The following is a 24917-nucleotide window of genomic DNA, read 5'->3' as shown; positions in this document are numbered from 1 at the left end:
ACACACACACACACACACACACACACACACACACACACACACACACACCCCTTACATACTTTACACTGAAGCTTACACTCAATTCTGCCATTAGTTTATTGCTTTCTGCTTGGTCCCCTCAAAATACTAAGAATGAAAGTAGGGCAGTTTAAAGAACATGTCCAAGAAGTTGTGACATTTTATTACTAAAGCTAGAGGAAGCAATGGAATAGAAGAACAGATGTTGCCTTTCAAAAATTATACCACAAACTCAATATTAACTCTGGTGCAAGAACAAAAACTCACTCCTACATTTTGAAAATTTGTCTAAAAGAAAAAGAATCAGATGATGTTCTCCTTAGGAAAATAAGAGGAAAAGCCTGAGTTATTCTGAATTGGTGGAAGGGAAAATATCAGAAGTCCAGAAGTACATGCTAATTTGTATCAAATTTTAGCTCCGCAGCGCTGCTAAACATCATCTGCATCTGATGGTGACATAGTGATGAATGGGAGGTGAATACATCTTTTATTGCCTCTCCCAGTTTTCTTTAGTGGTTGGTGGACAGCTGGATACAGGAATTCTTATGATTTGTTCTGTAGGCTTTTTTCAACCCTCTACTGTAATAGGATCTGCAGAAATAATTTAAAATGCTGAAAGATAATTTAGTGTTTTCTCTATGTCTTCTCTCTTCCACCTCCTTTACACTTTCCACAAGCACTAGGTACCCTCCAAGTGAACTAATCCTACTGTAAAATATTATTTCTGTTCTTTATTCTTCTAATCTATCAACTGTCCTCAGTTTTATTTACAAGGCTTTAGATTAACTGTGACAGAAATAACTGTTCTTGATTTCTGTCTTTTCTTCAGACTTTACTCTTCTCATTTATTCTTTTAAAAGCTGCTATTGTTTTCTCTCTCTCTCCACTTTTCTGTTTGTCCATGAGAGTGGTATTATATAAATATAGAATTGTAGAATTTCAGTTTTCATTCTCTCAAAATTTTATTCAAAAATTCTTACTCTTTGGAAAAATAAACCCCAATTATCAGTATGGTTTTAAATATCTGGGTAAATACATTTTTTGTAAATGAAAATGTTTATTTTATAATTGCAAATTGAAAGTGAACCTATAAAGTAATAATAAACAAGACTTGTTAAATGATATAGCCCACCCGAAATAAAATGTAGGATAAGAGGAGACATGAACAGCTAAGAAGCTGAACATATTGCTAGGTGACTCTGGAGCACAATCTGCTATGGTTCAAGGACAGAACACTGATAATGTGATACCAAGTCTACAGAGTTAGCCTTAAACAATGGAGAGATGCAAACCTAAGCATTTTTGCTGCAGTGAAACCACTTCTAATGAGATCATAAATGTGTTTCAGAAAGGAAGTGAAGCATTTCGAATTGTGTGTATCTTTCAGATCTGAACCACTTGTCATGACTAGGGTACCTCTAGTCCTTCCTCCTTTTAAGCAATCTTTAGGAGTTGAGATATGCTTATGGAGGAATATACAATGAGCCTCCAAGTCAAAGCAACTCAGTTTTAAGAGGGAGAGTTATGATAAAAGGCACAGGCAGATATAAGTGCCAGTATAAGTGATGCACTGAATAACTGTTTGGGTTAACGAAGTCCACCAAGTAGCTCTAGGAGGAACCATAATGCTAGCCCAATTTTCACCACTCCCAAATTGGCATAAATTCCCTTTTATCAGTTGCCCATGGCTTGTCTTTAATCTTGAGTTTTTAACCTCTAAAGATAAATGAAAGCATATTTAAAGGCAGGAAAAAACTTGGGGGTTGTAGTCACAAATTAATCAAATTTATGATGTAAAGGAGGGTTGCAGTTACAACTGTATACTTTTTGAAAAGCATACAGTTAAAATGAAGAATATTATAAATGAAATGAATAAATGAGAAATGAATTTAAGAAACTGTATAGGAAATAGAAAAGGGGAGAATGAAAGGACATAATATGCTAATCATCAAGGAAAGCAGACTTAAAATAGGAGACAAAAAACCAAAACAAAATAATGCTCAATATGGCAGTTAAAGGAAATCAAAAGGGATTAAAAATAGATTCAGAAGAGAGTGGGATAGGACACTACAAAGCACAAAAAGTGAGATCTGGCAGGAATGTTAAATAGCTCTTTTGCTTAACTTTCTGTAAAAAGGTTAAAAATAAGAAAATTAAGAACATTATACAAGACACCAGCAACTGCACCCAAAAGTTGAAACCTAAAGGGTTAATAAGGAGATTGTAAAGATTGTAAAGAATAAGGAGATTGTAAAGAACAATTTATGTAATTATATTTAAAGCTACAGTTTTGTATGAAGTAGTCTCAAGAATGAAACTATGGAACACCCATAATTAATCTTGGAGTCCAGTGTTAAACCCATTATGAAAGGACAAACAAAAAACTGACAGACAAAAAGATTCTACTTCCACATTCTCAAGGTAACAGAATTTGAAACCTTGTGTTACATAGCCTGGCATAAGTTCCATGAAAACTATAAACTCATTGCTAATTCATATGTAAAGAGCGAAGAGAAAGATGACTAACTGATTACTAGCAACCCGAATTTTTCCTAAATAATCCTTATCAAATAAACCATATAGGCTTTTCATAAAACTTGGAATTTACTTAATGACAATTTAGAATGGAGAGAGCAAGAACATTTGGACATCATGAGGTATTTTGCAATACTGACTTATTATTTTAAAAACCTCTTGTGATAATGAATAGATTCCAAGAAAATAAAAGTATCATGGGCTGATTTCTACATGACAGAGTCTGTAAAGGTGACACTGAAGTCCCAGTATTTCATTTCGGTCACATATTGCCTGATTACATGCAGTTGTAATGAACTGAGTGCAAAAGAAAGTGAACTAAAAGCTCATCATACTGTATGTTAGAGTTTGATTAATAAGCCAAGAATAAGGAATAGTCCTCTACGGTGAAAGGAATAATAATAGAAAAACTATGAGAAATGGAGTTAAACCCTACATTACTTTCCCTTTTTGTCAGTGTCTAAACTAAGCATTGACTCTTTTTTTTTAAGTTAATGGAACACATATCCTACTCCTAGATTTTATGCACAAGGAAAAGATGTGACTCTTTTGAAATTTCTTATCAAAATTTTGTGGAAAAGATAGAGTAGTATGGGAGGAAATGAGTTGGGAAGAGAAAAGAAAACATTTTAAACTGGCATTTAGAGATATTTGTAGAAGTCAGGGATGCTTCAGAAATCTAAATGGGAACACCAATTTGAAAGATATTATAGATTCTATTATGAATACCTTTAATAAATGTCAACATCCCTATAAAGTAACAATAACTCAGTGAATTCAAATTATGATGAAAAGATTAGAAGATAAATAGTAGATGAAGTTTTCCAAATGATCTAAATGGTGTTACATTTTGGAACTCAAAGTTTGGAATACTTGCTTGCTTTTTTTCTACATAGTATAGGAAGTAGATTACAATAATACAAAAAAGAGTGCAGAGATCTCATTTAACGATTAGAATATGTGAATGACAATAATAATAGAATGGAAATTTAATGTCATAATTAGGACAATTCCATAATTATTTTAATATTTGGTTCTAAATAAAAGTATGAAAAATAAGCAGCAATAATCTGTAGTTAGGAAAAAATTCTTAGGGAGATTCTCTGAAGAGACAGAACAACTGAGTAACATAAAAGATGAAGACAAAAATGGAAGAGCCAGACTCAAAACAAATTACCTATTTGTTAAAGTGAAATAGTAATCATATCTTTAAAATGATGAATTTCTGAAATAACTAGACAAAATGAGGCAATCAGTAATTCTAATCTTAATTTTCATAGAAGTAGCAAGAAAATATCCCCCATCATCTTCCAAATGTTCCCTAAAAATACTTTTCAGAATCTAGGACAAACCCATATAGTAAGGTAATGTAAATTTATGTAATAACTATGGTTCCTAAACTTAATTCATTACCCAAAAGCAGTAGTAGGACCTGATAAATTAGAAAAAAAATTTACACGTCATGAACGTCAGATCCATAGTAAGTTATAAGGGCTCCTAGAAATCTCTAACTTTCTGAGATTTGAAGAGTGGTGAACAACTAGTGACTCCCACAAATATACTTTGGCATTACTTCTGGAAACTGAGTACCATGCTGGTTCAGCTATAGGTATGACAAAGTATGGCAAGTCACATGTTATACTTATATCATAAAGCCTGTTTATACATTATGACTATATTGATTATATTCAGAATGGAATGTTGGAACATATTCTACCAAAATCTACATGAAAAACCAACATCAGAATCCAAAAAATCCAGGTCTAGCAGCAAATTTCTTGACCTATATCATACCAACTCCTTTTCCCCTTAGGTCTTTATTTCTAAATCAGAGATGTACATACAAGTGTTTATGTATTTTAACTGTTGTCAGGACTGAAGTTTTACAACTTCAGAATTACTGTAGTAGCAAAAAGAGAGTATTTCTCATCTTTGTGCACATTATAAAGAATCCAGAGCTTGTGTTATACTTGGCAGTAGTAAGGATGTTGGAAATAAACATATTCTACATTTAACCAAAACCTATCTTGAAGTTTACAAATATAAAATACATTTTAACAATATAGAGTTTATTTAAAGATGCCAGTTACATGAGATTATCCCAATCCATGCCTATATAAAGATCAATATATCACAGGTGCTGACAGCTCAAGTAAAGCAAGAAGGATGATGATAATGGACTGATAGCTAAGCTTCAGAGTGAATGAAAGACAGAGAAATCTTAAGACTTCTTAGAGGGTGGATATGGATTTTGACCGGTTTATTATGGAGAGGATCAAAAGTCATAGGCTAAATGGGTCTTAGGATGAAATCTGAAGAGTCAGGAAGGCTACTCAATACTTCTTTTCAAAGGTGCTTCCAGGTGGTGGAACAAATAAGAGAAATCTATCACCTACCATGATACAAAGATTAAAGGAAAATCCAGAGAAATCTGGAAATTTGCAAAATGAAATGGACTAATAAACTCTTCCTCCTGTAAAAAGCAAAGGAAACAGTTCAACAATTTAATTTCACTACTGTTTAACCAAGTTTGCATTCAATTGTAACAAACATCTTGCTGCTCAGTTTTTGTTTAACAATCCATCATAAAAGTTATTTGATGGAAATACAGGAAGCTGGTAAAGGCCAGAATTCACGGCTGTCATTTTAATGAAGAATAATAGGGAAATGATTAAAATGAAAGATAACTGACCCTACCTAAGATCAGGAGCCCTTCTCAACTATAAATAGTCAAAATGGCTCCTAATATTTTGACTATAACATGGTGAAAGATTTCAAGATAAAAAGACATGCTAGGCAGCAAAGAACTCACGGTCAAGGGAACAGTCTTAGTTTCTAAGGAAGCGATACAGACTAAATAAAAATTTTAAAATAGTAACTAATGGCATCTAGGATGACAAGGATATTGAGGAATATGAAGCTTTCTAAAGAAACTAATTACATTCTAGATGAGCAAAATTAGTAAACCAGATTCTTCTATGCTTTAAATTGGTGGATATGATCAGTTTACTATCTATTGTTGAAGTGACTGTAGAAATGACAACTATGCCTCTGACAGACGGGTGAGAATAAAATTATGACAGTTACCTCAGGAATATAAAGAAGGTATCTTCTTGGAGTTTGCTATAAAAATATCTAAGACAATAATGAACAGTGTGAACTGTTCGGGTATAGAAGCATCATGCCCCTTTTTTAATTTCTTATCATGAAGTTTTTCAAAGAATTAATGATAAAGGTGCTTATGTCTAACCTTTTAACCTCTCCATCCTTCTGATATTTGGAATTCTGAATTTAATTAGAGTTAAGATTAGGCTTTCTAATAATGAATAATGTAATACCAAGCATACCACCAAGGCAACTAGAGCCCAAATTAAGGGAGTTCTTATTGTGCTTTATATATTCTTGCTGTATATGTGATATTTGCTATATTTTATTTTGAAGAGCTGTTCTCTAACAGTGGGGAGGTTTACTGAAAGAAGTGAATGGGTGATATTCTATTTTGTTTTGTAAAGATTTCAAAACAAGCAAATTGTGTTTATACTTACAGGTATTCAAGTAGCAAAACGATTAACACAAAATATCCTCAAAGCATGAGAAGGGACCTTAGAAATGATTTGGTCCAGTCTTCCATCCAGTGTAGGATTCTCCTCAGTTTCTCAAAAACCAAAAAATCAATTTATTTTATGGTTCAACTCTGTGCTGTCCACGATGTTAGGTATAAAAGGAGGAGTTTGAGACAAGATCTCAAATATTCCTTTACACTCATTGATTCTCATATATTTGCTGCCACCTGCAACTTACTGAGCTTAAACATTATGTGTGCTCTCATGATTATGAATATTTTTAAGTGAAAAGGTTAAAAAAGTATTCTTATTCTAAAACCATAAAAAATGAAGGCTCGGGCTTCCCTGGTGGCGCAGTGGTTGAGAGTCCGCCTGCCGATGCAGGGGACACGGGTTTGTGCCCCGGTCCAGGAAGATCCCACATGCTACGGAGTGGCTGGGCCCGTGGGCCATGGCCGCTGAGCCTGCGCGTCCGGAGCCTGTGCTCCGCAACGGGAGAGGCCACAACAGTGAGAGGCCCACGTAACATAAAAAAAAAAAAAAAAAAGAAGGCTCATACAGACTTTTTCATGTTGAGAAAACTTTTAAAAAGCATCAAGACTTTCCAAGATGGTGGAGGAGGAGGAGGACGTGGAGTTCATATCTCCCCACAAACGCATCAAGAATACATCTACATATGGAACAATTCTAACAGAGCACCTGCTGAACGCTAGCAGAGGACACCTAAAAGGACAAGAAAGATCCACACGTAACTGGGTAGGATGAAAGAAAGAAGAGGAGAAGAGGAAGAGGAGAGGAAACGGAACAGGACTTGCACCCCTGGTGGGGAGCTGGAAGTGAGCAGAGGTTCCCGCATCTCAGGAAGCTCCCTCCCTGGAAGGGAGATCAGCGGGGACAGAAGGGGAGCTTCAGAGGCTCGGAGGAGAGACCAGCAACCGGCCTGTGGCAGATAGGACAGGCTGAGACTTACACAGATGGTCAGTGCCACAGCCCTGCACACCCCAGCCTGAGAAGGGTGTCTGCCAGTGCACACAGGGGTGGGGTGCTGGAACATGGGGCTTGGAGAGCAGACCCAGGGAGGGGACCATTGTTGGCTGTGAGGAGACAGCCTAAGGGGATGGGAGTGAGGAGTTCTGCAACTGGAAATGCTCGTGGAGGAAGTCCGGATGGCCACAGAAGAAAAGTGCCATTACTGAGTGACGTGCAAAGGGTGGGGGGGCCGCCACTGCAGCTTCTCTCCTCACATGCTGGCCCCTGCCTCCATGGGCAATCAGGGAGGGCTCCCACAGTAGCCGGCTCACATGCCACTGGCATCGCCTCCTCTGCACCGCCCCCTTCCCCCACCGCTCGCTACCCCAGCACCATCCTGCCTGGGCAGTCCACTCACCCCGACTGCCGCCTGATGGGCTCGTGCATTCCAATCGCTACCCTAGCACCCTCCAGCCCGGGTGGCCCACTCACCCTAATTGCCTCCTTGGCTCTTTCCTGCCTGATGGGCTCCTCCTGTGCTCTGGCAACCTCTGGAGCAGACTCCAGTGTAAGGAATACAGGCAGAGGTGGGGCTGAAATCAGAGCTGAGCCCCAGGAGCCCTGTGACTAAGGAAGAGGAGCTGAAATCTCTCCTCACAGCTGCACAAACCACAGAGCTACACCTCCCCAGACGGTCTCCTAAATTCACCACCTGTGAAATAGCCAAAAGGACAACAAGTGCTCCTGCTACTGGGACAGGTCTGGCTTTAGCAGCTGTGAGCTTTGTGGGCACGAACACATGGAGGTTTGGCAAAGCCAGAGTCTGAGCTGCCTCCATAGCTCCCACTGTGGGTCCAAGTGCAGTCCTGGGACCTGACCTCAGTGGATATGCACTGGTGGCTTGGTGAAAACAATGCCTGAGAGTCACCAGGGCCAACTGCCAGCATACCCACAGATAAGGTGGGACGGAGAGCAGTGTCAACAACAGTGTACTTTGTGAGCCCACACAATGGGTGAAAGGGGACACAACAGAGCACATTCACAAGTGAAGAGCTCCAAAGGAGAATACCCAGTGGTTTCTCTCCCAGTGGGAGGGCTCCAATCCCACCTACCGTGCACTGCAGATCAGAAAGAAAGCTAAGAAACAGATATGGGGCCTCTACTCCAACAACTAGAGAACAGACCCTGCCCCTGACAGGGCAGTGACAACCACAGAGCAAAGGGGGTGCCCTGCTCAATATCCAGGGTAGGCTCTGGTCACCAAAACATCAGTCAAACCCCCTATGAAAGGTATAATGGTACAAGCCTCTGGACCAACCTCACCCACTAGGGGGAAGACACCAGAAGAAAGAGGAACTACAATCCTGCAGCCTGTAGAAAGGAGACCAAAAACACAGTAAGTTAAACAAAATGAGATGACAAAGAAATATGTTGCAGACAAAGGAAAAAGATAAAACCTTCAAGAATTACTAAATTAAGGATGATATATGGGGGCTTCCCTGGTGGCACAGTGCTTAAGAATCTGCCTGCCAATGCAGGGGACATGGGTTCAAGCTCTGGCCTGGGAAGATCCCACATGCCACGGAGCAACTAAGCCGGTGTGCCACAACTACTGAGCTGCACTCTACAGTCCGCGAGCCACAACTGCTGAAGCCCGCGCAACTAAAGCCCATGCTCCGCAACAAGAGAAGCCACTGCAATGAGGAGCCCGTGTACCACAACAAAGAGTAGCCCCTGCTTGCTGCAAGTAGAGGAAGCCCGTGCACAGCAACAAAGACCCAACACAGCTAAAAATAAATAAATAAATAAATTCAAAAATAAAGAGAGGATATAGGCAATCTACCTGAAAAAGAATTCAGAGTAATGACAGTAAACATGATTCAAGGTCTCAGAAAGAGAATAGAGGCACGAATTGAGAAGATACAAGAAATGTTTAAAAAAGACACAGAGAAACTAAAGAACAAAGAAACAGAGATGAACACTACAATAACTGAAATGAAAAATACACTAGAAGGAATCAATAGCAGAATAACTGAGGCAGAGGAACGGATAAGTGAGCTGGAAGACAGAATGGTGGAAATCACTGCTGTGGAACTGAGTAAAGAAAAAAGAATGGAAAGAAATGAGGACACTCTCAAAAATCTCTGGGAGAACATTAAAAGCACAAACAATCGAATTATACAGGTCCTAGAAGAAGAAGAAAAAGAGAAAGGGCCTGAGAAAATATTTGAAGAGATTACAGTGAAAAAATTCCCTAACACGGGGAAATAAATATTCACTCAAATCCAGGAAGTGCAGAGAGTCCCATACAGGATAAACCCAAGGAGGAACATGCCAAGACACATATTACTCAAACTAACAAAAATTAAATACAAAAAAAAAATTAAAAGCAACAAGGGAAAAGCAGCAAATAACATACAAGAGAATCCCCATAAAGTCATTAGCTAATTTTTCAGCAGAAACTCTGCATGCCAGAAAGAAGTGGCATGATATATTTAAAGTGATGAAAGGGAAAAACCTACAACCAAGAATACTCTACCCAGCAAGGCTCTCATTCATATTCTATGGAGAAATCAAAAGCTTTAAGGATAAGCAAAAGCTAAGAGAACTCAGCACCACCAAACCAGCTTTACAACAAATACTAAAGAACTTCTCTATGCAGGGGAAAAAAACATAAGGAGGCCACAACTAGGAACAAGAAAATCACAAGTGGGAAAGCTCACGCATAAAGGCAAAGATATAGCAAAAGCAGGAAATCAGCCATACACAAATATGATAACAAAACCAGCAACCATGAGATGAGGAGAGAACAAAGGCAGGAAATGGAAATTGCATTTGAAAATAAGAGACCAGCAACTTAAAACAACCTTGTACGTAGACTGCTTTATCAAAACCTCATAGGAAATGCAAACCAAAAAACTACAATAGATACACACACAAAAAAGAAAAAGCAACCCAAACACAAACCTAAAGATGGTCATCAAACCACGAGAGACGAGAACAAAAGAGGAAGGGAAGAAAAAAGACCTATAAAAACAAGCCCAAAACAATTACGTAAATGGCAATAGGTACATATGTATCGAGAATTACCTTAAATGTAAATGCATTAAATGCTCCAACCAAAAGGCACAGAATGGCTGAATGGATACAAAAACAAGACTCATATACATTCTGTCCACAAAAAACCCACTTAAGATCTAGGGACACATACAGACTGAAAGTTAGGGCATGAAAAAATATATTCCATGCAAATGGAAATCAAAAGAAAGTGAGAGTAGCAATACTCATATCAGACAAAACAGACTTTAAAACAAAGACTGTTACAAGAGACAAGGAAGGACACTACACAAGGAATAAATCCAAGAAGATATAACAATTGTATATATATATATATATATATGCACCCAACATAGAAACACCACAAAATATAAGGCAAATGCCAACAGCCATAAAAGGAGAAATTGACGGAATACAATAATAGTGGAGGAATTTAACACCCCACTTTCATCAATGGACAGATCATTCAAACAGAAAATTAATAAGGAAACACAAGCCTTAAATGACACATTAGACCAGATAGACTTCATTCATATTTATAAGACACTCCATCCAAAAGCAGCAGAGTATATTTTTACTCGAGTGCAAATGAACTTTCTTCAGGATAGATCACAACTTAGGTCAAAAATCAAGCCTCGGTAAATTTTAGAAAATTGAAAACATATCAAGCATCTTTTCCAACCACAACGGTATGAGATTAGAAATCAATTACAGAGGGAAAAAAACTGTAAAAAACACAAACACATGGTAGCTAAACAATATGTTACTAAATAACCAATGGATCACTCAAGAAATCAAAGAAGACATCAAAAAATACCTAGAGACAACTGACAAGTAAAACATGACAATCCAAAACCTACGGGACACAGCAAAAACAGTTCTAAGAGGGAAGTTTATAGCAATACAATCTTACCTCAGGAAACAAGAAAAATCTCAAATAAAAAACCTAACCTTACAACTAAAGCAACTATAGAAAGAACAAACAAAACACAAAGTTAGTAGAAAGAAAGAAATCATAAAGATCAGAGCAGAAATAAATGAAATAGAGACAAAGAAGACAAAAGTAAATACCAATCAAACTAAAAGCTGGGGGCTTCCCTGGTGGCGCAGTGGTTGAGAGTCCGCCTGCCGATGCAGGGTACGTGGGTTCATGACCCGGTCCAGGAAGATCCCACATGCCGCGGATCAGCTAGGCCCATAAGCCATGGCCGCTGAGCCTGCGCATCCGGAGCCTGTGCCCCGCAACGGGAGAGGCCACAACAGTGAGAGGCCCGTGTACCGCAAAAAACAAAAACAGAAACAAAAAAAACTAAAAGCTGGTTCTTTGAAAAGATAAACAAAATTGATAAAACTTTAGCCAGACTCATCAAGGAAAAAAGGGAGGACTCAAATCAATAAAATTAGAAATGAAAAAGAAGTTATAATGGACACAACAAAAATACAAAAGATCAAAAGAGATTGCTACAAGCAGCTATATGCCAATAAAATGGACAACCTAGAAGAAATGGACAAATTCTTAGAAAGGTATAACCTTCCAAGACTGAACCAGGTAGAAATTAAAAAAGTGAACAGACCAATCACAAGTACTGAAATTGAAACTGTGATTAAAAATCTTCCAACAAACAAAAGCCCAGAACCAGATGGCTTCACAGGTGAAATCTATCAAACATTCAGAGAAGAGTTAACACCTACACTTCTGAAACTATTCCAAAAAATAGTACAGGAAGAAACACTCCAAAGCTCATTCTATGAGGTCACCATCACCCTGATACCAAAGAAAAGAAAATTACAGGACAATATCACTGATGAACAGACCAAAAAATCCTCAACAAAAGACTAGCAAACCAAATCGAACAACACATTAAAAGGACCATACACCATGATCAAGTGGGATTTATCCCAGGGATGCAAGGAGTTTTCAGTATCTGCCAATCAATCAGTGTGATACACCACATCAACAAATTGAAGAAAAAATCCATACGATCATCTCAATAGATGCAGAAAAAGCTTTTGACAAAATTCAACACCCATTTATGAGAAAAACTCTCCAGAGGGTGGGCATAGAAGGAACCTACCTCAATAAAGGCCATGTATGACAAATACACAGTAAAAATCATTCTCAATAGTGAAAAACTAAAAGCATTTCCTCTAAGATCAGGAACAAGGATGTCCCCACTCACCACTATTATTCAACATAGTTTTGGAAGTCCTAGCCATGGCAATCAGAAAAGAAAAAGAAATAAAGGGAACCCAAATTGGAAAAGAAGAAGTAAAACTGTCACTGTTTGCACCTGACATGATTCTATACGTAGAAAATCCTAAAGATGTTACCAAAAAACTACTAGAGCTCATCAATGAATTTGGTAAAGTTGCAGGATACAAAATTAACACACAGAAATCTCTTGCATTCCTATTCACTAATAAAAGATCAGAAAAAGAAATTAAGAAAAAATCCCATTTACCATCACATCAAAAAGAATAAAATCCCGAGGAATAAACCTACCTAAAAGGGAAAAAGACCTGTACTCAGGAAAATATAAGATACTGATGAAAGAAATAAAAGATAACACAAACAGATGGAGATATACCATGTTCTTGGATTGGAAGAATCAATATTGAGAAAATGACTACACAAGGCAATCTACAGATTGAACGCAATCCCTATCAAATTACCAGTGGCATTTTTCACAGAATTAGAACAAAAAATTTTACAATTTGTATGGAACACAAAAGACCCCGAATAGCCAAAGCAATCCTGAGAAAGAAAAGCGGAGATGGAGGAATCAGACTCCCTGACTTCAGACTATACTACAAAGCTAGCCATTAAAACAGTATGGTGCTAGCACAATAACAGAAATATAGATCAATGGAAAGGGATAGAAAGCCCAGAAATAAAACCACACACCTATGGTCAATTAACATACAACAAAGGAGGCAAGAATATACAATGGAGAAGAGACAGTCTCTTCAGTAAGTGGTGCTGGGAAAACTGGACAGCTACATGTAAATGAATGAAATTAGAACATTCTCTAACCATACACAAAAATAAATTCAAAATGGATTAAATACCTAAATGTAAGACTGGATACTATAAAATTCTTAGAGGAAAACATAGGCAAAACACTCTTTGATATAAATCAGAGCAATATCATTCTGGATCCACCTACTAGGGTAATGAAAATAAAAACAAAAATAAACAAATGGGATCTAATTACACTTAAAAGCTTCTGCAAAGCAAAGCATACCATAAAGAAAATGGAAAGACAACCCACAGAATGGGAGAAAAATATTTGCAAATGAAGTGACCGACAAGGGATTAATCTCCAAAATATACAAACAGCTCCTGCAGCTCTATTTCAAAAAAACCCCAAAGGACCCAATCAAAAAATGGGCAGAAGATCTAAATAGATATCTCCTCAAAGAAGACATACAGATGCCCAAGAGACTCATGAAAAGATACTCAACGTCACTAATTATTAGAGAAGCGCAAATCAAAACTACAATGAGGTATCACCTCACATTGGTCAGAATGGCCATCATCAAGAAGTCTACAAAAACTAAAGGCTGGAGAGGGTGTGGAGAAAAGGGAACCCTCCTACACTGTTGGTGGGAATGTAAATTGGTACAGCCATTATACAGAACAGTATAGAGGTTCCTTAAGAACCTAAAAACAGAGCTACCACATGACCCAGCAAACCCACTCCTGGGCATATATCTGGAAAAAAACATGATTTGAAAGCATACATGCACCCCAAAGTTCATTGCAGTGCTGCTTACAGTAGACAAGACATGAAAGCAACCTAAATGTCCATCTACAGAGGAATGGATAAAGAAGATGTGGTAAATGTGTACAAGGGAATATTACTCAGCCTTAAAAAAGAATGAAATAATGACATTTGCAGCAAGAGGGATGGACTAGAGATTATCATACTAAGTGAAGAAAGTCAGACAGAGAAAGACAAATATCATATGATATCACTCATATGTGGAATCTTAAAAAATGATACAAATGAATTTATTTACAGAACAGAAACAGACTCAGAAACTTCAAAAAGAAACTTATGGTTATCAAAGGGAAAAGGTGGGGGGTGGGGAGGGATAAATTAGGAGTTTGGGATTAACATATACACACGACTATATATAAAACAGATAATCAACAAGGACCTACTGTATAACACAGGGAACTGTACTCAATACTCTGTAATGGCCTATACGGGAAAAGAATCTTAAAAACAGTATATATATATATATATATATATATGTATGTGTAACTGATTCATTTTGCTGTACACCTAAACTAATACTACACTGTAAATCAACTATACTCGAATAAAAATGTTTTAAAAAGACACCAAAATTTTAAAAAAGCATCTATTTTATAACACTTAATAAGCATATGTAGTCATCCTGAAAAAGAGATTTCTTTATTTATTATTCTGAAAGACTCCTCGCCAACGGGTGATAACATCTTGGGGCTACCTGATTTATGCTGTGACCATTAGAACATTGCCTTGCTAATGGAATTCTGGTCTGTATTTATTTAGGTTGTTATTTACTCAGATATCAATTCCAATACTCTCCTCAGATGTTACTCTTGCTTATGCTCTTTGTACTATGGCTACTGGTGGGGGGACAAGCATGTATTTGCAAATAAGGCTTGCAGCACTGAGATGTAGATGTGACAGAGGCAGAAGTCAGTTTTGACAAGCAATCAAGGAAGCCTATACATAATTTAATATAAATTAAAATAAGAACATATTAGAAAGAAGCAATTTGTAAATTTAATTTGGGAGAGAAGGGAGAAGATTAAAAAGAGTTAGGGAAGCTGCTCTGAGGCTTAGTATAAGTTATATATCTAAGCAAGAGTCACCTACATGGGACATGAAGTAGATCAGCAGTTATCAATGGAAAGACTAGTAAAATAGCTCAGTACAATTTGCTGAAGATCAATATACTTGTCTGCAGTGTTCTAAGGCTTAATCATTTTTATTACTACTTCTACTTTGTCAACAGCAGTTAAGTACCAACTTGACACAAAATGAGTTCTGTCTACCTGATGTCATTTTACTAGAAGTACGAAGAACGGACTATTTTATTCTTTCTCTGTGGCATGCAGTATATGTAGTCATAATCTTCAAAATCACTATGTCATAAATTCATATCTACTTTGTTATTCATTTTCACCCTTAGGTCTTTTTGACCATTTGACGACTTTCAGATTTCGCTCCCTTTGAATACCTATTTTTATTGTTTTTCTCCTAAAGCACTTGTAGTTTGTATTCTGAAGAGGCAGAATCTCATTTTGTTGTTTTCACTCCATATTTCTAAGCTCTCTGGGTACCTTTATATTGCTTTGCTGCCCTTACTGTTGTTTGCATCACCTCCCAATTTAATATCATCTGTGGATTCCATTAACATTCATTTTACTCCCTATTCTACATCATTAATGCAGCAGCTATATAAGATAGGACAAAACACTGATCTCTGCAGCACCTAGACATATTCCCCAACTTGATACATTTTCCATTTATGGTTTGTCAATATCTTTTATGGTTCTCCAGCTAGTTTTGAATACATGTGACTCTGCTTATATCCAGGACCATCTGAGTTAATTGTGCATAGATGTCATGAGATACTGCATCATAGGCTCACGAAATTTAATAAATACTATATCTACCATATTTTTTCATTTACTAATATTATATATAGAAAACTCACATTCTCAGACTACTAGCTCAATGTTTATATTCTAGTAATCTCTACATATTTATTTCTCTTTTAATATTTGCACCATTACTTTCATGTAATGACTACAAATGACACAATGATTTTTAATTTTTTAACGCTCTTTAACTTTTAATTTTGGAATAATTTTAGACTTACAAAAAAGTTACAAAGACAGCAGAGTGAGCTCCCTTATACGATCTAGGACACCACACTGCAATTAGTGGTCATGTCTCCTTAGTCTCAATGATCTGTGACAATTTCTCAGTCTTTCCTTGTTTTTCATTACCTTGACATTTCTGAAGAGTGCTGGTCAGTTATTTTATAGAATGCCCCTCATTTTCGGTTTGTCTAATGTCTCACAATAAGACTGGGGTTACAACTTTTTGGGTAGACTATCACAGAGGCTAAATATCTTTACATTTCATCATACTGGGGGTATATGGCATTAATATGACTTATCACCACTGGTGATGTTAACTTTGATCACTTGTTTAAGATGGTGTCTGCCAGCTTCCTCCAGAGTAAGTTAGAAATTTTCCCTATCCACACTCTGTCCCATGCATTCTCTGTGAAGGTTATTATAATACACCCAAATGAATAAAAGTTCTTGGGGGGAAAATTTACTTTTTCATGCATAAAACATGGATATACATATAACACATAAACAGATATAAAGTATATTTGTGGTATTAAAAATTTCGTCAGGAGTGTGGGGGAGGGTGTTAAGCAAAAATGTCTAAAAAGGCTCATGTGTGTGTCTGTGTGTGTGTTTGATGGGGGCGGGGTGATAAAAAAGAAGAAGAAAAAAAGGACTAACAGATTCTTCTCTATTCACTGGAATCAAGTTACTAAGCCCAGCCTACATCCAAGCAGAGGGAAATTAAGTTCTACCTCCTAGAGAAGGGAGTATCTACATATGCTATTTGGAATTTTTCTCTAAAAATATTCTTTTTTTAAAAGTCAATTTTGGTCAATTTTCCATCAATAGTTTGGGTCTGTGTATTAATTTGGGTCTCCCAAAAAGCAGATGCAAAGATGGTATTAAACATGCAAGAGACTTACCTTTGAAAGACAACAAAGTGGGAGCAAGGGAAGGCAAAAGAGCCTTAGGATACCTGTGATGGAAAAATGGAAGGATGGAAGACTGGGTAGGAAGAATCTCAGACTGCAACACAGTTCTAAGAAGGTTTTGGCCCAGTCAATTGGGAGTCCTTTGCAAAAATATTCCATTAAAGGAGTCCTATATCTCATAGAAAAGAACCTGGATTACAACCTCCACCATATGGACTCATGGCTTGGAAGGATCACTTAGGAATCATGGCCTTGGCATGAACTTGGGAATGGGTTCTAAAAGACAGCAGTACCTGCAGCCATCAATCAATTATGTTCCCTACAGCAGGAGGTTGAAGTAGTACATCTTCATGGCCACTGCAGTCAATAATTTTACACAGTCTTATTAAAACACCAGAAATTATTTTTGAAATAATATTACCTAATTCTTTCCCCATTCTAGCAGGTATCTTTTTACTTCTCTAAATATAGCTGCATATAATACAATAACCAACAATTTCTTAGAAACCATACTTTTGTTTTTCCATTTAAAAATACTGCTTTAATGATTTCTGGCACTTATAAGTAGTTAAGTATCTTAAACTAGATAACTCTCCTGACAATGACAATTATAAATTCTGACTAAAAGTAAACAACTATTTGAAGGCACTGTGGAGCAATCAATAGCAAGTAGAAACTGAAGGGGATATGACCCTTGAAAGAAAGGAAGCTAATAAAATACTATCTACATTTTTCTGATTTTTCTGGTAAGATTATTTCCTTCTCTGCATGGTACATGTGGAATAGAGCTTAATCAGAAAGCAGCAGTTTTGGGGGCTGAGGAATCAGAAGTTAGAGTTTGAGGCTGCTGGAGCACCTGGAAGTTGAAAGAGGAAGTCTCCAAAAAAGGGAAGCCACCGGGGATTGAGTGAGGGGGAAGGGTAGCTCCAAAATCTGTATAATACCTCTCCTCAAATGCTTGGCTGACTCCTGAACTGTGCATGTACAAAGTGATAGCCAAGAAACCTAGAAGAAAGCAACAGCTAAAAGACTAAAATAACTAAGCAGAAATTTCATCAGTTTACAAGTGATGATGAGTCAAAGTTTGGAAAGTGAATCCCTAAAGGTAGAGGGTCTTGGTAAATACCTCAGACTTTCTAGAAACCCCAGAAGGGGCAGAACTTAAAAGTAAGGTCCATGCCTAAGGCTAGGAGAAAAACTGAAATAGATAAATTTGAACCAAGTCTAAAACCAAGCATCAATAAATTCTACCAGTAATTTAACCACCTCCTAGAACAATATTCAAAACACTCTTCAGAGGAAGGTAACATAATCAAGTTGTTAAACATATTATCCACAATGGTAACATACTATCAAAAAAATCACAAGCTAAGAGAGAACTTGGGAAAATACAACCCATAATCAAAAGAAAAAAGTCAACAGAAATGGACTCACTAACAACCCAGATATTGGGATTAACAGACAAATATTTTAACGTAGTTATGATATATGTTAAAGAATGTACTGGAAAAACAGGATATAATAAGTAAAAGCATGAAGAATTCCAGTAGATATAGGAAAACCAAAAATAAAAATCAAATGGAAATACTAGAACTGAAAAATATCTGAAATGATTAAAGAAAATCACTGAATGGAATGGCAGATTGGATAGTGTAGAAGAAAGGCTCAATGACCTTGACGACAACTCAATAGAAATAATCTAAACTGAAGCACAGAGAGAAAAAAAGTATGAAAAAAATAGCAGATCATCAATAATGTGTATGTTCAAAATTAAACAATCTAGCATGCTTATAATTGGAGTCCCAGAGGGAAAGGAGAAACAGAAAAGTGCAGAAAAAATATCTGATAAAATATTGGACAAACTTTCCAAAATTGATTAAAACATAAGCCTATAGATCCAAGATGCACAGCAAACCCCAGGCAGAATACATAAACATAAAACCACAACTAGGCATATCACAGTCAAACTGCTTAAAACCAAAGATAAAGAAAAAAAAATTTTTAGTAGCCAGAGGGGGGTGGGATGGGGGAGTCTATCCAGGGTAACAACGATAAAAATGGTGATTGACTTCTCATTACAGATTACACAAGACAATAGAACCACATCTTTAAAATGATGAAGAAAAAAAATATCAGCCTAAAATTCTATTGTCAGTGAAAATATCCTTCAAAAATGAAGGTGAAATAGATATTTGCTGATAAATGAATAATGAGATAATACATTGTCAACAGACCTGCTGTACAAAAAATGCTACAGGGAATACTATATTAAAATTCAGTCCTACAGGAAGAATAGAAAGTAGTAGAATAGTAAATATATGGTAAATATAAAATGCTCTTTCTTACTTTTCTTAAATTCTCTAAAAGTCAATTGACCTTTTAACAAATGGTGCTGGGAAAAAATGTATATTCACAAGCAAAAGACTGAAGTTGGACACTTACCTTACACTACATATAAAAATTAGCTCAAAATGGCTCAAAGACTTAAACATAAGAGCTAAAACTATAATTCTTTTAGAAGAAAACACAGTGGAAACCTTCATGATATTGTATTTGACAACAATTTCTTTGGTATGATACAAAAGTACAGGTAACAAAAGTAAAAACAGATAAATTGGATTATATCAAAATTTAAAACATGCACATGAAAGGCCACAATCAAGTGACTGAAAAGGCAATATATATGGAATCCAAGAAAATATTTGCAAATCATATATCTAATAAAGAGTTAATATTCAGAATATACAAAGAACTTTGACAACTTAACAACAACAAAAACCAAACATCCTGAATAAAAATGGGCAAAGTACTTGAATATACATTTTTTCAAAGAAGATACACAAATGGCCGATGGCCGATAAGCACATGAAAAGAGGCTCAACATCACTTATCATTAGGGACATACAAATCAAAACCACAATGAGATACCACATCATATCCACTAGGATAACTACTATGACAACAACAAACAAACAGAAACAGCAGTCCTAGAACGGAAATCCTCACACACACTACAACATGGATTAACCTTGAGAACATTATACTAAATGATATAAGCCAGTCACAAAATGACAAATACCATTATGATTCCACTTACATGAGGTGTTTAAAGCAATCAAATTCATAGAGACAGAAAGCAGAATGGTGGTGGCCAGGGACTTGAGGGAAAGGGATGGGAAAGTTGTTATTTAATAGGCATAGAGTTCCATTATTGCAAGATGAAAAGAGCTCTAGAGAATATCTGTACAACAATGCAAATGTACTTAACACTGATCTGTACATTTAAAAATGTACAGAATTTTCTGTTATTGTACCAAAATCTTTTAAAGTCGATCAACTGCTTAAAGCAAAAATAATCAACTGCTTAAAGCAAAAATAATATATTGTGGAGTTTATAATGTATAGATGTAAAATACAAGAGAAAATAGTACAAAGGATGGGAGGGAAGTAAATAGTATTACACCACTGTAAGGTTTTTACCTTGTGAGTGAAGTAGTATATTAATTTGAGGTAGGCTGTTACAACTTAAGTACAGGCATATTTTGGAGATATTACAGGTTCAGTTCCAGACCACCAGAAATAAGGAGACTACGGCAATAAAGCAAGTCACATGATTTTTTTTGTTTCCCAGGACATACAAAAGTTAGGTTTACAGTAAGTCCCCTACACACGAACAAGTTCCATTCTGAGAGTGCACTCGTAAGTCCTATTTGTTTGTAAGTCCAATAAAGTTAGCTGACTAACACAATCGACTCTATGGTACTCTACTGCAATAGGTTTATAATACTTTTCACAAAAATAATACATAAAAAATAAACACAAAAAATAAAGAAAATATTTATAATTTTACAGTCCAGTACCTTGAAAAGTACAGTACAGTAGTACAGTACAATAGCTAGCATACAAGGGCTGGCATCGAGTGAACAGGCAACAAGTTACTGACTGGAGGAGGGAGAGTAGGTGGGAGAGGGTAGAGCTGAAAAATCAGCAGCAACAGGAGATGGAGGGCAAGCTGCAATTTCACTCACGCCTGACAACAACGGAACGCACACTCACATCTTTGAAAGTTTGCAACTTGAAGGTTTGTATGTAGGGGACTTACTGTACACTATAGCATAGTCTATCAAGCGTGCAAGAGCACTGTGTATAAAAAAATGTACATACGTACCTTAATTTAAAAATACTTTATTGCTAAAAAATGCTAACCATCATCTGACAATGCAGGTTTGCCAAAAAACTTCAATTTGTAAAAAACACAGTATTTGTAAAGTACAATAAAACTAAGTGTGATAAAATGAGGTATGCCTGTACATGTTGATATACTGTAATCTCTAAAGCAGCCAATAAAATAACAACACAAGAAAGTATGACTGAGGATCGAGACAGGATGGTGGAGTAGAAGGACATGAGCTTACCTCTTCTGATGGAAATACTAGGGTCACAACTAAATGCTGAACAACCACCGATGAAGAAATGCTGGAACCTACCAAAAAAGATACAATACATTCAGGGTCAGAGAGGAGGCCACAGCAAGATGGTAGGAGGGGCATAATCGCGATAGAAGCAAATCCCAAGCATGCTGGGTGGGCAACCCACAAACTGGAAAATTATACCACAGAAGTTCTCCCAAAGGAGTGAAAGTTCTGAGCCCAACATAAGGCTTGGCAGCCTGAGGGTCTGGCAACTGAAGGAGGAGCCCCCAGAGAATCTGACTTGGAAGGCCAGTGGGGTTTAATCGTAGGAATTTCACAGGACTAAGGGAAACAGCAACTCAATGGTTGCAGGGCACACAAAGCGTCTCAAGTGCACCAGGACCCAGGGAAAAAAAGTAGTGACATCATAAGATACTAGGCCAGAAAAAACTGCTAGTAATGGAGGTCTCCTGCAGAGGCGGGGGGTGGGGGGCAGCTGGGGCTCACTGCATAGACAAGGACATGGGCAGTGGCAGTTCTGGGGAGTATCCACTGGCATGAGCCCTCTTGGAGGCCACAATTTTCTCACTAAGACCTGGCCCCATCCAACAGCCTGTAGGTGCCAGTGCTAAGATACTTCAAGGCAAACAATCAACAGGGCAGGAGCACAGCACCAACCATTAGCAGAAAAGCTGTGTAAAGTCTTCCTGAGTAAACAGCTGCCAGACAAATACACCCCCTGACACAGCCCTGTCCACCAGAGGACAAGTCCCAGCTCCACCCACCAGTGGGTAGGTAACAGTCCCTCCCACCAGAAAACCTGCACAAGTCTCTTAGACAATGTCATCCACCAGGGAGCCGACAGCAAAAGCAAGAGGAACTACAACCCTGCAGCCTAAGGAACAGAAACCGCAATCACACAACGTTAGACAAAATGAGATGGCAGAGGAATATACCCAAGATGAAGGAACAAGATAAAACCACAGAAGAACAACTAAGTGAAGTTGAAATAGGCAATCTACCTGAAAAAGAATACAGAGTAATGATAGTAAAGGTGATCCAAGATCTTGGAAAAACAATGGAGGAACAGATTGAGAAGATACAAGAAATGATTATCAAAGACATAAAAGAACTAAAGAACAAACAAACTGAGATGAACAATAGAAAAACTGAAATAAATAATACACTAGAAGGAATCAATAGCAGAGTAACTGAGGCAAAAGAATGAATAAGTGAGCTAGAAGATACAGTGGTGGAAATCACTGCCACAGAACAGAATAAAGAAAAAAGAATGAAAAGAAATGAGGTCAGCCTAAGAGACTTCTGGAACAATATTAAACACATCAATATTTGCATTATTGGTCCCAGAAGGAGAAAAGACAGAGAAAGGGACTGAGAATATATTTGAAGAAACAATAGCTGGCAACTTCCCTAACATGGGAAGAAAACATTCCCCAAAGTCCCGGAAGTGCAGAGAGTCCCAGGCAGGATAAACCCAAGAAAAAGCAAGCAAAGACACATAGAAATCAAATGACAAAAATTAGACAAAGAAATAATATTAAAAGCAGCAAGGGAAAAACAAGAAAACTCCTGTAAGGGTCTCAGCTGACTTTTCAGCAAAAAGTCTGCAAGCCAGCAGGGAGTGGAATGATATATTTAAAGTGATCAAAAGGGAAGAACCTACAACCAAGAATACTCTACACAGCGAGGCTCTCATTCAGATTCAATGGAGAAATCAAAAGCTTTACAGACAAGCACAAGTTAAAAGAATTTAGCACCACCAGACCAGCTTTACAACAAATGCTAAAGGAACTTCTCTAGATGGGAAACACAAGAAAAGAGAACAAAAGAGAAAGGGAGAAAGAAGACCTATAAAAACGAACCCAAAACATTAAGAAAATGGCAATAGGAACATACATATTGATAATTACCTTAAATGTAAATGGATTAAATGCTCCAAGAGACAGACCAGCTGAATGGATACAAAAACAAGACCCATGTATATGCTATCTATTAGAGACCCACATCAGACCTTGTGACCCACAGAGACTGAAAGTGAGGGGATGGAAAAAGATATTCCATGCAAATGGAAATCAAAAGAAGGCTGGAGCAGCAATATTCATATCAGACAAAATAGACTTTAAAATAAAGACTGTTACAAGAGACAAGGAAGGACACTACATAATGATCAAGGGATCAATCCAAGAAGAAGATATAACAATTGTAAATATATATGAACCCAACATAGGAACAACTCAATACATAAGGCAAATGCTAACAGCCGTTAAAGGGGAAATCGACAGTAACACAATATTAGTGGGGGACTTTAACACCCCATTTACACCAAAGGACAGATCATTCAGACAGAAAATTAATGAGGAAACACAAGCCTTAAATGACAAATCAGACCAGACAGACTTCATTGATATTTAGTGGACATTCCAACCAAAAGCAGCAAAACACACTTTCCTCTCAAGTGCACATAGAACATTCTACAGGATAGATGACATCTTGAGTCAAAAATCAATCCTTGGGGGCTTCCCTGGTGGCGCAGTGGTTGAGAGTCCGCCTGCCAATGCAGGGGACACGGGTTCGTGCCCCGGTCTGGGAAGATCCCACATGCCGCGGAGCGGCTGGGCCTGTGAGCCATGGCCGCTGAGCCTGCGCGTCCGGAGCCTGTGCTCCACAACGGGAGAGGCCACAACAGTGAGAGGCCCGCGTACAGCAAAAAAAAAAAAAAAAAAAAAAAATCAATCCTTGGTAAATTTGAGTAAATTGAAATCATATCAAGCATCTTTTCTGACCACAACGCTATGAGATTAGAAATCAACTACAGGCAAAAAACTGTTAAAAACACAAACACATGGAGGCTAAACAATGTGTTACTAAATAATCAATGGATCACTGACAAAATCAAAGAGGATATCAAAAAGCACCTAGAGATAAAGGACAAGGAAAACACGATGATCCAAAACCTACAGGACGTAGCAAAAGCAGTTCTAAGAGGGAAGTTCATAGCAATACAACCTTACCTCAAGAAACAAGAAAAATTGGAAGTAAACAACCTATTCTCCTTACACCTAAAGCAACTAGAGAAAGAAGAACAAACAAAACCCAAAGTTAGTAGAAAGAAAGAAATCATAAAGATCAGAGCACAAATAAATGAAATAGAGATGAAGAAAACAATAGGAAAGATCTATGGAACCAAAAGCTGGTTCTTTGAAAAGATAAACAAAATTCATAAACCTTTAGCCAGACTCATCAAGAAAAAAAGAAGGAGAGGACTCTGGGGCCTTCCCTGGTGGCGCAGTGGTTGAGAGTCCGCCTGCCGATGCAGAGGACACGGGTTCGTGCCCTGGTCCAGGAAGATCCCACATGCCGCGGAGCGGCTGGGCCCATGAGCCATGGCCAATGAGCCTGCGCGTCCGGAGCCTGTGCTCCGCAACGGGAAAAGCCACAGCAGTGAGAGGCCCGTGTACCGGAAAAAAAAAAAAAAAAAAGGAGAGGACTCAAATACTAGCAATCCCACTCCTGGGCATATATTGGAGAAAACCATAATTCGAAA

General features: G+C 37.4%; 1 long non-coding RNA gene across 1 annotated transcript in view; it reads right to left on the bottom strand.

Annotated features, from left to right (window-relative positions):
- LOC114886790 overlaps positions 1–24917 on the bottom strand; it is a 67748-nt gene that overhangs the window by 31765 nt on the left and 11066 nt on the right. Inside the window, exon 2 of the long non-coding RNA XR_003791429.1 lies at positions 21356–21423. This is a non-coding gene — a long non-coding RNA (uncharacterized LOC114886790). The remainder of the gene's footprint in view (positions 1–21355; positions 21424–24917) is intronic.

Source organism: Monodon monoceros, unplaced genomic scaffold (assembly GCF_005190385.1).
Source record: "Monodon monoceros isolate NGI ecotype Baffin Bay Population unplaced genomic scaffold, NGI_Narwhal_1 Super_Scaffold_10, whole genome shotgun sequence".
Classification (NCBI taxonomy): Eukaryota; Metazoa; Chordata; class Mammalia; order Artiodactyla; family Monodontidae; genus Monodon; species Monodon monoceros.
The sequence above is the reverse complement of the archived record's forward strand: the minus strand, read 5'-3'. Positions and strand labels throughout refer to the sequence as shown.